At 56.8% G+C, this 11,323-nt stretch overlaps 1 protein-coding gene across 2 annotated transcripts in view; it reads right to left on the reverse strand.

The window, feature by feature from the left end:
• The window catches only part of GATAD2B (GATA zinc finger domain containing 2B), a 42,472-nt gene extending 31,599 nt beyond the window's left edge, over positions 1–10,873 (reverse strand). The window contains exon 1 of one of the 2 annotated variants that reach the window (XM_056321785.1): positions 10,719–10,873. The gene's annotated coding sequence lies outside the window, so the exon portion shown is untranslated. The remainder of the gene's footprint in view (positions 1–10,718) is intronic. The other variant, XM_056321786.1, reaches the window with a different exon arrangement.
• Between the last annotated feature and the right edge of the window lie 450 nt (positions 10,874–11,323).

Here is an 11,323-nt window from a genome sequence, read left to right on the forward strand (position 1 = left end):
AAGGTTTAATGACAACACTTCTACCAAATTTAAAATTCAAGCAGAACTAAACATCCCACAACAGACCGTTGCCGGCGGTATAAACGTTAAGAACAGCCGTAACAAAGTCGTCCACTGAGAGCGGTGCTGTCCCCGTGGCACTCGGGGATGGGGACGCCGGGCGGCATCGCTCCTCCGTGGTGCCTAAACCCCGCGCTGAAGCCTCCAGGCGAGACTCCACGAGGAACCCAAACGCCCATCAGGATACAGACCCGCGTCCCTGCCGCTGCTACTTCACATCAACACATCCAACACAATAAATCTCTACGAATGATTTTTCTGGGGGGGAAATAAAACACAAACAGCAGTCCCATGGGTCGCAACTGCTCTTCGTGGTGCTGGGGAGTGCCGGAGAGTCCCCAGCGGAGCGGGACCCGCACAGGACAGCTTCTGCAGCCAAGCAAGCAGCGGGGCCAGGGTGGGCTTCGACAGGACTCATCTCTTCCCTCATTGCTTATTCCCCACCTGTGCCGTCCCTCGGTTAGACATCTGTCACCCAAGCTGCCTCTTCTCCTCCAAAACAGAGGGTTCCTGGATCAAATCCCCTCCTCTTGATGGTTTTGGATTTTCTTTCCTTCCTTCTCATTAGCTAATAGCAAGCAGATGACTGTCATCATTGTAACGCCGCTTCAGACTAACGACGAGTACTTTGAAAAATATTTTGGTCGAACTGGAAGATGATTACATGAGGGAAGGAATGATTATTTTTTTTTTTTAATTTTGCCATTCGATACAACTTCAAAGCCCGCTCATCTCAAGGCAAGGGTTAACAAGGCTTCACCAGCAAACTCCCACGGAGCAGAACAACGTTCACGGGGAAAAGACCACCAGGATGGCCTCCAGGTAACGCAGTTATTTCACATTCTATGGGCCAGTCCCCGCTGGCACAACCCTGCCACCTAAATCCAGTCCAGGTCTGGGGTTAACCCCTCCGAAATGGTCAATTCTCCCTAAAACGCCGCACAACCACGGCTCGGATCCATCCTTTGACTGATCTCCTTCGGATTCTGCAGTGCGTGCCCAGGTCGGCTCCCCTCGCTCACTTTCCGTGGCCATTTTAACAGACCGGTCGCCGCACCACGGTACTTCCATCGCAGCGCTATCCCACCGGGAAGCGAACGGCCGGCAGTCCTATTTCTATCCTCACAACGCAGGGGAAGCTAACCGTGTCCAGCTGCTGCCGGCTTCCCAGTCCGGTTGTTTTCAGCGCTGAAACGTCAAACTAGCGAGCGGCACTTTGAGTCCACCTTATTTTGGAGCAGCAAACTGAGAGTAAAGCAAGGACAATCAGCGTAAAGATAGCAGCGTGAGAGCGAAACAACAACCAAGCTCATCCAGGGAAGAGAAAGCGAGGAGTCCAGGCGTGGTGGTGGTCCAGCCAAACCCCATTTGCAAGGCACGGAGAAAACGGGCTCCCCAGCACACCAAGAGAAGCACCCAAAACCACCATATGCCACCCAGCAATTAATTAAGACACCCTGTGTGGCTTGCAGCAAGCTTCCCGACCCGTCGTTCCTTCCATTTATCCAAATCTCCGCGAAACACACCGACTAGATACAGCTGAGCCCAGAAGGGATGTTATTTTAAAACGGTAAAGAAATTCTAGAGCTGATCTTCTGTTAAAGCCATCCCTCTAAAAACAAGTCCGTTAGTGTCTCTCTCCTATTTCAGCAGACACGTGTCTTCCCAGGGCTACCGAACATGCAGCGTTACATTAAACCTGTGGCTCCGAATCAAACACGGAGACTCCGGCCACGGAGCCCCAAGTGTCGCTTTCCTCTGCATGGCCGCCAGTTTGTCAAAAATTGTTGCAGGGACTAAAACAATGAGCTATTGAAATGCCAAATCGGGCTCAGGCTGCACTAGTAGGTATTTAAAATTGTCAGGTCTCCAAGATTAAATTGGAATCAGGGACTTTAATAAGCAGCAAGTTAAGGAGTGATTCATAGAACGGGAAAATGCATTAGGTTTGGACTTCCAACAACAAGGGACGATTACCAAGCAACCATTTTGAAACTCTCTGAAAGTCTGCATCTCTCTGATTGATTTCCTTTCACTCAAAATTCCCTTTTAAAAACAAACAAACAAACCAAATATCTAAAGAGCATCATCTGGCTGGTGACAGAGCTGCGCGGGGCGTTCACAGACGCATTCGAGGAGCAGACGGCTTCGGTCCGGTTACGGCAGCAGCATCTTCGCTGCCACGCGTCATCGCTACTAAGCGCCATCTAAAGGGTGGGTTTAAACTGGGAGTAAACTGGGAGCAGCTCAGCTGACACCCAGATCTCCAGCCACCCCAAGGCCTGGTACGGACCTCCACTCAGCCACCTCACCAAGGCAGCGATCCAACTTTCACAAACGGTTGACAGCACAAACCCTAACATTACCCTGCGCGACTGGCTCCGCAGTCCTGGGAAAAGGACAAGGAGGTTTTTTTCCCTTCAACATCTCAGTCCCTCGCTAAGCACGGGGAGCTGCCGGCGCGCAGACGGAGGCACTGCTACACCTGTAGGTGTTTGTAACGATGCTGCGGCTTCGTTAACTTTACATTGGTTGTTTCCGTTTCACGCCTATCAGCGACTGACTGGGAAAACAGAGCAAAAACTTCTATATAAAAGAACCATTTGAAAATGGTAAAGTGTTTAAAATTTAAAACTCTAGATTATAAAAAAAAACCAAAACAAACCCAACAAAAAAACACCCAAAACATTATGATTGGCAAAAGCACATGGGGCCTTTGAGATAATGTCCTGCCCCCTCCCTCCCTCCGCTCCTCTCAGCAGCAAGGAGTTTCAGCTCTTTTGTCTTTTCAGGGACGAAGTTAATTTTATTCTACTCAAACAGTGACTCTGCTGCAGACAAAAGGAAAAATGAAGACCCACTGCAGCGAAACAAGTTTTATAATTCATTCAAGCGAGTATCTTTCTCCTCCAAACTGCGTTAGGCAGCCGGGAAAAGAAAAAGAAAGAGAGACAAGCAAACTGTTAAACCCTGAACTTGTCAGCAGCGAAAGCCTCGCCGGCAGGAGGATTTCGGGTTATCCACCTCTCCTTGAGCTTCCCCGGCTCTGGAAAGGGGGGATGTGACCCCAGGGTGCGGAGCAAGAGCTCCCACGTTTGCTTTGCGAGTCTTCACGCCGGGATGCCGCTGGGAAAGCTTCTTGCACGGTCCGGAGGGGAGCAGGGAGCCGGAGCTGCCTTACACCCACCCCAAAGCACCTCGCCAGGGCGGATGGCTTTGGGGGGCAGGAGCCAGATTTAGAGGCGTTTCAGGCAGACCTGTCCTCCTTCCTTGCTGGGAGCCTGAAAAAACACGTTTCCATCTGCTCCCTTGCTGGTGGGGACGCAACCAAAAGGTATCCAGGCTTGGCAGGAGGAGGATAAAAAGCCTGATCCCAACACACCAGCTCACCGAGGCAGCGGGGAGAGGTCCGGCCTCTCTCCTCTGGGACCCCAGGAAGAGGAGGGACGTGCCCAGTTGCTCCCCAGCAGACCCCTGACCTCCCCAGACCACGGCATCAAGCCGGGAAAGACTCGGATGGGGACAGGCAACGCTTCGAGCTGCCACACGCAGAAGCGTTTCTATTCCCTGCAAATATTTCTCTCTATGGAGGTTTGGGGACAAAGACCCTGCTCCCAGCCCCCCAAATCGAACCAAAGGGTTAACCAGAATGGAAGAGGAGGATTTAAATGTTTTGTGGTGTGAAAGCACAGGGCTGCTCTGCTCCCAGCCACGGGCAGGGCAGAAGCCGAAGCGGTGGGTCCAAGAGATGGAGAGCAGGCAGTAAGCAGCGGCATCCTCTTCCCGCGGTGACAGATGGGTTCTGGTTAGGTCTAATCCCAAAGAAACAGGGTTGTTCCTGCAGGCGTTTTCTGAGATTCAATGAAAACGAGGCCTAAATCCAAGATACTCTGGAAAAACACACTCCTGAGCCTCAGGCGGTTTGAGCTTCTGGTCACTACCATCTCCCCCAGAAGCCCACATCCAGCGGCACCGCCACCACCGCCCCGACAGGATCCCAACCTGGATGTTTTAAGGCATTTTTATCTCCTCCATCACACCAAAAGGCACGGGGCTACCAGCTCTCCCATGATCAGCACCGTCGGGCCCCCGCGCAGCCGTACTGAGCTGATGCTGGGACACAGGCACCCAAAAGGCACCAGCGCCCGGCTCCGGCAGCCGCCCCAGCACCGGCACCGCGCCGTCGCCCATCCAACAGCAGCCAGGTTTGCCTTTAAAGACCAGGCATGGCAAACGTAGGCAGGAAAAGAACCGCTACGAGCACGCCAACTGCTGCGACGGACCCCAATAAACTGGGGGAAACTGACAGCGCGGGGCAGCTCCCCCAGCACCTCCGGGCACAACAGGGCACCTTCCCTCCGCCCTCGCCGCTCCCCGGCGTGCCATGGGATGGGAGGGCACAGCTCGTTTCAGCCCAGACCGAGAAAATTTTCTGGCTTTTGCTTTCTGACACCGCCTGAACGCTCCTGGAACACCTCTCCCTCCCCTCTCGCAGCTCCTTCCATCATCCAGCAAGATGCTCCTCCAACCTCCAGGCACCAGGCAGGGCTTGTAAGCCCTAATCCACCACCAGGACCCTGAAATGGGGCCATTTCAGGGTTCAACCACAACATTACCGTGCTCAAACCCGAGCAGTAGCAGCCTCCATCCAGCGAAAGGCTGTTAAGCCATCCCGGCACGTGCCCGGCTCCAGCGGAGCTGGCACCACCTATCTGGAAATACCGGCTGCCACCGCCGCACCGAAGGGCTTTGATTCGGGATGAAACAAAATGGATGCGGCTTCGCAGGACCGACGCGCAATGGTCATGTCGATGCTCCACGGCAAAAAGCCCTCGAGGCTCTTTATAGACTCCTCCGCGCCGGTCTTGGGTCTAATTTTAGAGAGGAGGCTTGAAAGCGCCTCTCCTCACACCCTCCAAATTCCAAATGCTGGTGCTGGTCTTCAGAAGGATTTCAGGCATATTCTGGATACCATTATCACAAATAACCGGATAATATTCCGCGCTGCAAAACTAATTGCGATCTGAAGTTTAGTGTTATCCCCCTTTCCTCAACACATCTTAAATAACCCCGTCTCTGCGAGGGCTGAGGGCGAGCAATTAGAAGCGATATGCCCCATTTATACGAAAACCACGGAGAATTAAAAAAAAAAAAATAAAAAAAAATCCTAGCATGGTAGCCTCTTCCCCGACCCGCTTCCCACGGATGGGGATGAGCTTTCTCAGGTCTGTGCCTGCAATGAGGCACTTGACAAACCTAAAAACACCCAACCTGGGATAATTATCCACTCTGGGTTGGCACAAGGGACAGGAGGGGACTGATCGGTCGCAGCAAGGAAGCCGCTGTACCTTAGGGCAGCGTTACCAGCACGTGGGCTGGAGCTCTGCTGGAAAACACGGCTGAGTTTTGTTTGAAGCAGCACCTCGAGCAAACGGAGGCAGAACCTCACCTGCCTTCGTTACACAGAGCTCACTGTCCCAGTTACGTGGGTCACGCTGGGGGAAAACCGACGACAAAAAATCACCCAAATCCTGAAAACGACTTCAGTTGTCCTCGATTCCATAAAAAAAAAAAAAAAAAAAAAAATCCTTAATGCCGTTCTTTGGGGCGTCTGAAGGGGAGAGAGCAAAGGGCAAGGAATGCCTCCGAGGGAATGCATGCACGATGAGAAAGCTGTGCAGCTCGAGGACGGGACCTGTGATGCCCAAATGACCCCCCCCACCAACACCTGGGGGTCCCCAGACCCCAGCCCAAGGCGCTTTCTCTCCATAGCCCCACCGAGGCTGAGCTGCGTCCATCGCTGGAGCCAGGCACCGCCACGGCGCCTTCCATCCTCTGCCCAATTAACCCGCCAAGTAATTTCTCTCCAAATCGGGTTTGGCGCGTGACGCTGGTGGTGTCTGAAGGCTGGTTTCCAGTTTAGCTGGAAGCCCGGGAGAGAGCAGGGAAGCACGCTCGTGTTCCCGACACCTTCTGGGCACGCTGCGCTGGGCTGGCAGCGCTCGGGGAGGGGGGGGAAAGGCACCATCGGGCTCAACCGCCGGGGCAGTGCCGGGCGTGTGGCTCCATTTGAAGGTTCATAAAACCTTCCATCCATTCATTTCCAGCTCAAAAAACAAAAAAAAAAAAGCAGGAAAACAAGAGTCACCGCACATCCCCAGGCCACCAGCAGCCCTCCAGCCTTCATCAGCCGCCCCAACCCTCACACCAGGCGAGCTGATGTATTCGCCAAAGTCCCAACTCAGAGCCATGCTCTTTAGGGGGGAAAAAAAAAACCAGAATTAAAAAATAGAATATCCCTTTTTCATATGACCCAGATAAGCACTTCAACTCCAGCTCTCACAGCAAGTACGCGCCGTGGCAAAGCGAGCCTCTCCCCAGGCAGATGGTCCACAGGGACACGTGCGAGCACAGCTCCTCGCTTTTCCACGGAAACCTCCCGAAGAAAGCGCAGCTGAGGCAGAGAATATTTGTGATTTTTTTTTTCCTTTTTTTTTTTTTTTAATAGCCATATCACCTGAAATACTGAAACTATCAAAAGAAACGACTCGAAGTCTACGCGCAACAGCGAAGGAGAGAAATGCAGGCTCATCGCAACATCTCATCGCTTGGTGCATCACCCCGAGATGCTGCAAACTAAGTTACCGAACAGTGAAATATCATCCCACGTTTAACAAAACGTGGTGTTTAACAAAAAAACCCTGCAAAATAACCTACATACAACAACAACAACAACAACAAAGTCACAGCAAATGAAACCCTGAAACCCCAGCCATCTGTAACCGGGCTCCTCCGAACCACCTGGAAATTAAGGAGGAGAAATCCACAAGTCTCCGGGCAAAAACCCAAAAACACGGCGCCTCGCAGAGGGATCGCTCACGGCCCCGCGGAGCTACGGAAGGAAACGGATCCCCAAACCACGCTCGACCTGCCCACGCAGAAGCACCGGTGAGGTCTCGGCACGGTGGCTCCACGTAAAAAGTAAGTTTCTTCTCCATCTTCCAGCAGTCGATCCAACGCTATAAAACGGCAGCAGCATGTGGCACGGCCTGATAGGTTGAATTTCTGCGCACGAGGTGGATAGCTTTACACGGGGGTTAGATTTACAGCCAATCTTTTTTTTTTTTTTTTTTTTTTGTTCTCCTGTGTGTGTTAAAAAAAGAAAAACACAACACATTTTGCTGTGGTGCCTCGGCACAAACACGACGCAGAGCCACGCGTTCGGCGCTCGCACACTGGCAGCTTTAAACACCACCCGAACCACATGCCCATTTTAAAAAAAAAAAAAAAAAAAAAAAAAAAGGTCTCCCTCTGTGGGGTAATATCAGAGGTTGTAAAAATAACAGGGATTTTTTATCCCCCCGCCATCACATCCCTAGTTCTTGTTATTGCCCAAACGTTTGAAAAATTGGTGATTCCTACAGCTGAGTGGTGCAACAGGACTCCCGAGCTGGGACGAGCGGGGCCGCTCGCCAGACAAAGGCGCACCCCAGCTGGCTTCCAAAAAGGGGCGAGTTATCCCACGTGGAAGGGCTGCGGCCCCTTAACCCCCCTCTCCCGCAAGACCAGGGGTCGGTGAGCGGGTTGTTGTTGGGCGAGGAAGAAGAAAGCGCAGGGAATTGTCATTTACTGAGGAAATAATAAAAAAAAAAAAAAAAAAAAAAGGGAAAAAAAATAAAAGGTTCGGTGATTGTTCTTCCTTAACTGCTGAAGGGACTAGCAAGTGATGAAAGCAGCGGAGTGAATGAATGGGGAAAGCTCCTCTCCTTTAAACCCTCCCTGCATCCCGCCAGCGGCCGATCACCAGCCCTGCGCTGCCTCCTCGGAAGAAAACATTGGCAGAAAAACCACTTTCAAGAGCATCTTAAGTTTAATTAACTCTGCCGAGTAGGTGCTGCTGCTCTCCCCCACCCAGAAAGATCTGAATGGAGGCAGCGATCCCCTTGCTGCTCTGCCAGAGTGGCTGGGAACATGGCGGGGACCGGGATGCTCCGAGCAGGGACCGGGATGCTCCGAGCAGGGACCGTTAGCCGTCAGAAGAGGAAGCCAGGCCGCTCTCGGCACGGGCAAACCGCAGCGCTGCAAAGATGGATGCTCCCTGTCAGCTGCACGTCACATTCGGTTTCACGCAGCCTCGTGATCAGGAAAAGCGCCAAAGCGAAGGTTGCACCTCGCGCTGGAGATCTTAACGGCTCGGAAATCAGGTCGCCGGCCCCGGCACGGGTCTTTATGGCTGTTTCCCACTGCCGGGGCAATCGGCAGCTCCAACGATGCATCCAGGAGAACCAGGAATGCAACAAATTCCAGGCACGCTCCTAAATCCCGGGGAGGCAGGAGGGTCCCTAGGGCCCCCGATCCAAGGGGACCCCAACCCCATCTCGGATCAGGTGCAAACGCGGTGAAGGTGCCGTTTCACCCCGAGGGCACCGGGCCCCTCGCCAGCCACACGATGCCCACAGGAGCTGGAATCACGGCTGCCCTCAGTGACAGGAGTACCTGGAGCCATTGACAACCCAGTGATGTGCCAGAGCAGGGCACCAGCGTGTCAGGGGGCTGGGGGGGGGTCTCCCTGCACACCCTGACAGCACAAAGCCGGCCAGCCCTTGGCTCCCCGGCGAGAAGGCATGCGTTCCTCTGCCGGTAGCCAACCTTCCAAACCACCGTCCTCTCGAACCGCTTGTTGTTGCAATCCTTCCCCAACCCCCACTGAAGAACACCGAGAAATAAAAAGAGTCAAAACCTCCCACACCTTCTTCCAGAAGGACGCCGTTCCCCGCGGGCTCGTACCCCCCCCCCTTCCTCCTCCAGCCTGTCAGCAGCCAAGGCAGGCTCAAAAAAAAAAAAAAAAAAAAAAAGAAAGAAAAAAGAAAAAACAAACCCAAAACCCACCCAACCCTTTTCGAGGGTGATTTCAGCAAACAGAAGGCGAGGAAGGCAAAGGCAGCTAAAGCGAATCGATCCGATCGCATCCATATGCTGTCGCTCTTCCTCCTTGCTTCCAGCTACCCTCCGCGTGCCCAAACCTCCTTCTCCTCCCCCCTCCCTGGCACTGCACCCCCCAGCATCCGAGAGACCCTCCTGGGTGCCGAGGGGAAGGCAAAGCACCTTTCAACGCCTCCAACACTCATCTTTCGGGAAATTGGGCAAAAGGGGAGAGGAAGCACATTGCCCAGTTTTCCAAACGCCAAGCCAGAGGGATGAAACGAGATTTTCACCCCCCCAGGGTAAAAGGGGAAGGGGTGCGGGCAGGGCTGCCCACACGGAAGGAGGAGGGAGTTGCTGGACTCTCCTGCTCCATGGTAAGAGATGTGAAAGTTTTCCTGGCTGCCCCCCTCCTGGTTTTGCCATGGGGAAGCAGCACCAAGAAATATGGGGTGGGGGGGTAGGGGGGGGGGAGCGAAGGAAGGAATCCCGCAGGGCAGAAAACCTGGTTTCCCAAGCAGCAGCAAAGCGAGGCAGGGACAATCACCCGCTCCCATCGCCTCCCTCCCCAGGGAAGAGGGAAACGCCGCGATGGCAACGCAGAAGGAAACGGGAATCGCAGAAGGAAACGGGAATCGCTCCCGAAATCCGGCAGAAGAGGAGGGAACAAAGAGGGTGTCCCCCCGGGTGATGGGGGGAGCAGCCAGCCCCAAGCCCCCCCCCCCACCCCACACACACACCCTGCCATCGGGGGGGCCACTCCATCAGAGCATCACTCGCCAGCGCTCCCCACCCAGCAGCGGTACCCAACGCCGGGGTGGGGGGCGCAGACCCCGCTCCCCCCAGACCCTCCAGGTGATGGGGAGGCAGCCATCCCGCCCCGCCCTGGGGAGGGGGAGGCGGCTGCCCCCTCCCCGCCCCAGGGACCCCCCACGCACCCCAGGCCTGCAGCCAGGCAGCGCCCACCCCCTGCTACCCCCACCGCCCCCCGGCCCAGGCGGCCCCACCCCGGCCCAGGCAGCCCCCCCCGGGCAGGGACCGGCCCCCCCGGCCCCACAGAGCCAACACCCAGCACCCCCGCTTCACCGCGGGGTATCCCCGCCCATGCCCCAGGGCTGGGCCTGCCCCCCAAACCCTGGGCTTGACTGCAGCCCCCCCTCCCCAAAATCCTCTGTAGCTCCTCACCCCCCCACACACTCTGCACTGCCAACCCCAGAAGGCGGGGGCTCTGCCCCCCCAAACCCCTCTGCCCCCCCAAACCCCTCTGCTCTGAACCCCCAATCTCTGAGCTCTGCCCCACGCCCCCCAACCCCTGAGCTCTGCCCCCCCAAATCCCTGCTCTGCCTCCCTGCCCCCCAAACCCCTCTGCTCTGCCCCCCCCCAAACCCCTCTGCTCTGCCCCCCCCAAACCCCTCTGCTCTGCCCCCCCCAAACCCCTCTGCTCTGCCCCCCCCAAACCCCTCTGCTCTACGCCCCCAATCCCCGAGCTCTGCCCCCCCTCCGACACTGCTCCCCCCCGCCCTCTGCCCCCCCAACCCGCAGGCTCTACCTCCTGCCAGCAGAAGCCCCCAGGCCCCACGGGTGCTGCTCCCCAAATACAGCCCCCCCCCCGCCCCCGCCTCAAAGCTCGAGCCCTGCCCCCACCCCCTCCCCCGCCGGGCCGGGCCCTGCCCCGCCCCCACCGGCACCCCTTCCCCCGCGACCGTGCCCGGCCCCGCCGCCCCCGCAGCCCTCACCTGGCTCGGGGGGCGCGGCCCTTGGGGCCGGGGGCGCCGGGGGGGGGGGGGCCCTGGGGCCGAGCCGGGGCCGGGCCGGGCCGGGCGGGCGGAGCAGACGCGGCGCCGCAGCCACCAGCCGCCGCGGAGCGCAGCCGGCACCACCACAAACAATGCCGCTGATTGGGCAGCGGCCCCGCCGCGCTCGCCCCGCCTCCCGACCCTAGCCGCGATGCCTATTGGCGCGGCGCTACGACGGACGCGACGCCCCACCAATCGAATCCATTCGCTTCCACACCGAGCCCACCCCCCGCTTCTTAATGGTGGGTGGGGGCGAAGATTGGCGCTTTGTTCCACCAATGGAAAATCGCCCAGCTTCCCCGCGGGGCGCCTTTAATGGGTCCCCGAGCCTGGACATCCGGGTACCGCGGCGGCGCGCGGTGTCGGCGGGCAACCCGCCCCCCCCCCCCCCCAACCCGCCTCCGCTCGCGGGGGAATTTGGGCCCGCAGCGGCCGCCGTAGCTGCCCCGCGCCCGGCCCACGTGGCGCCCGGTACCGGCCTGCACGTGGCCCAGTGCGACGCCACTTGGGGGGGGGGGGGGGGGCGGGGCAGGTTCCGGTACCGG

The sequence above is a fragment of the Falco biarmicus genome, chromosome 19 (genome assembly GCF_023638135.1).
Source record: "Falco biarmicus isolate bFalBia1 chromosome 19, bFalBia1.pri, whole genome shotgun sequence".
NCBI classification, from domain to species: Eukaryota; Metazoa; Chordata; class Aves; order Falconiformes; family Falconidae; genus Falco; species Falco biarmicus.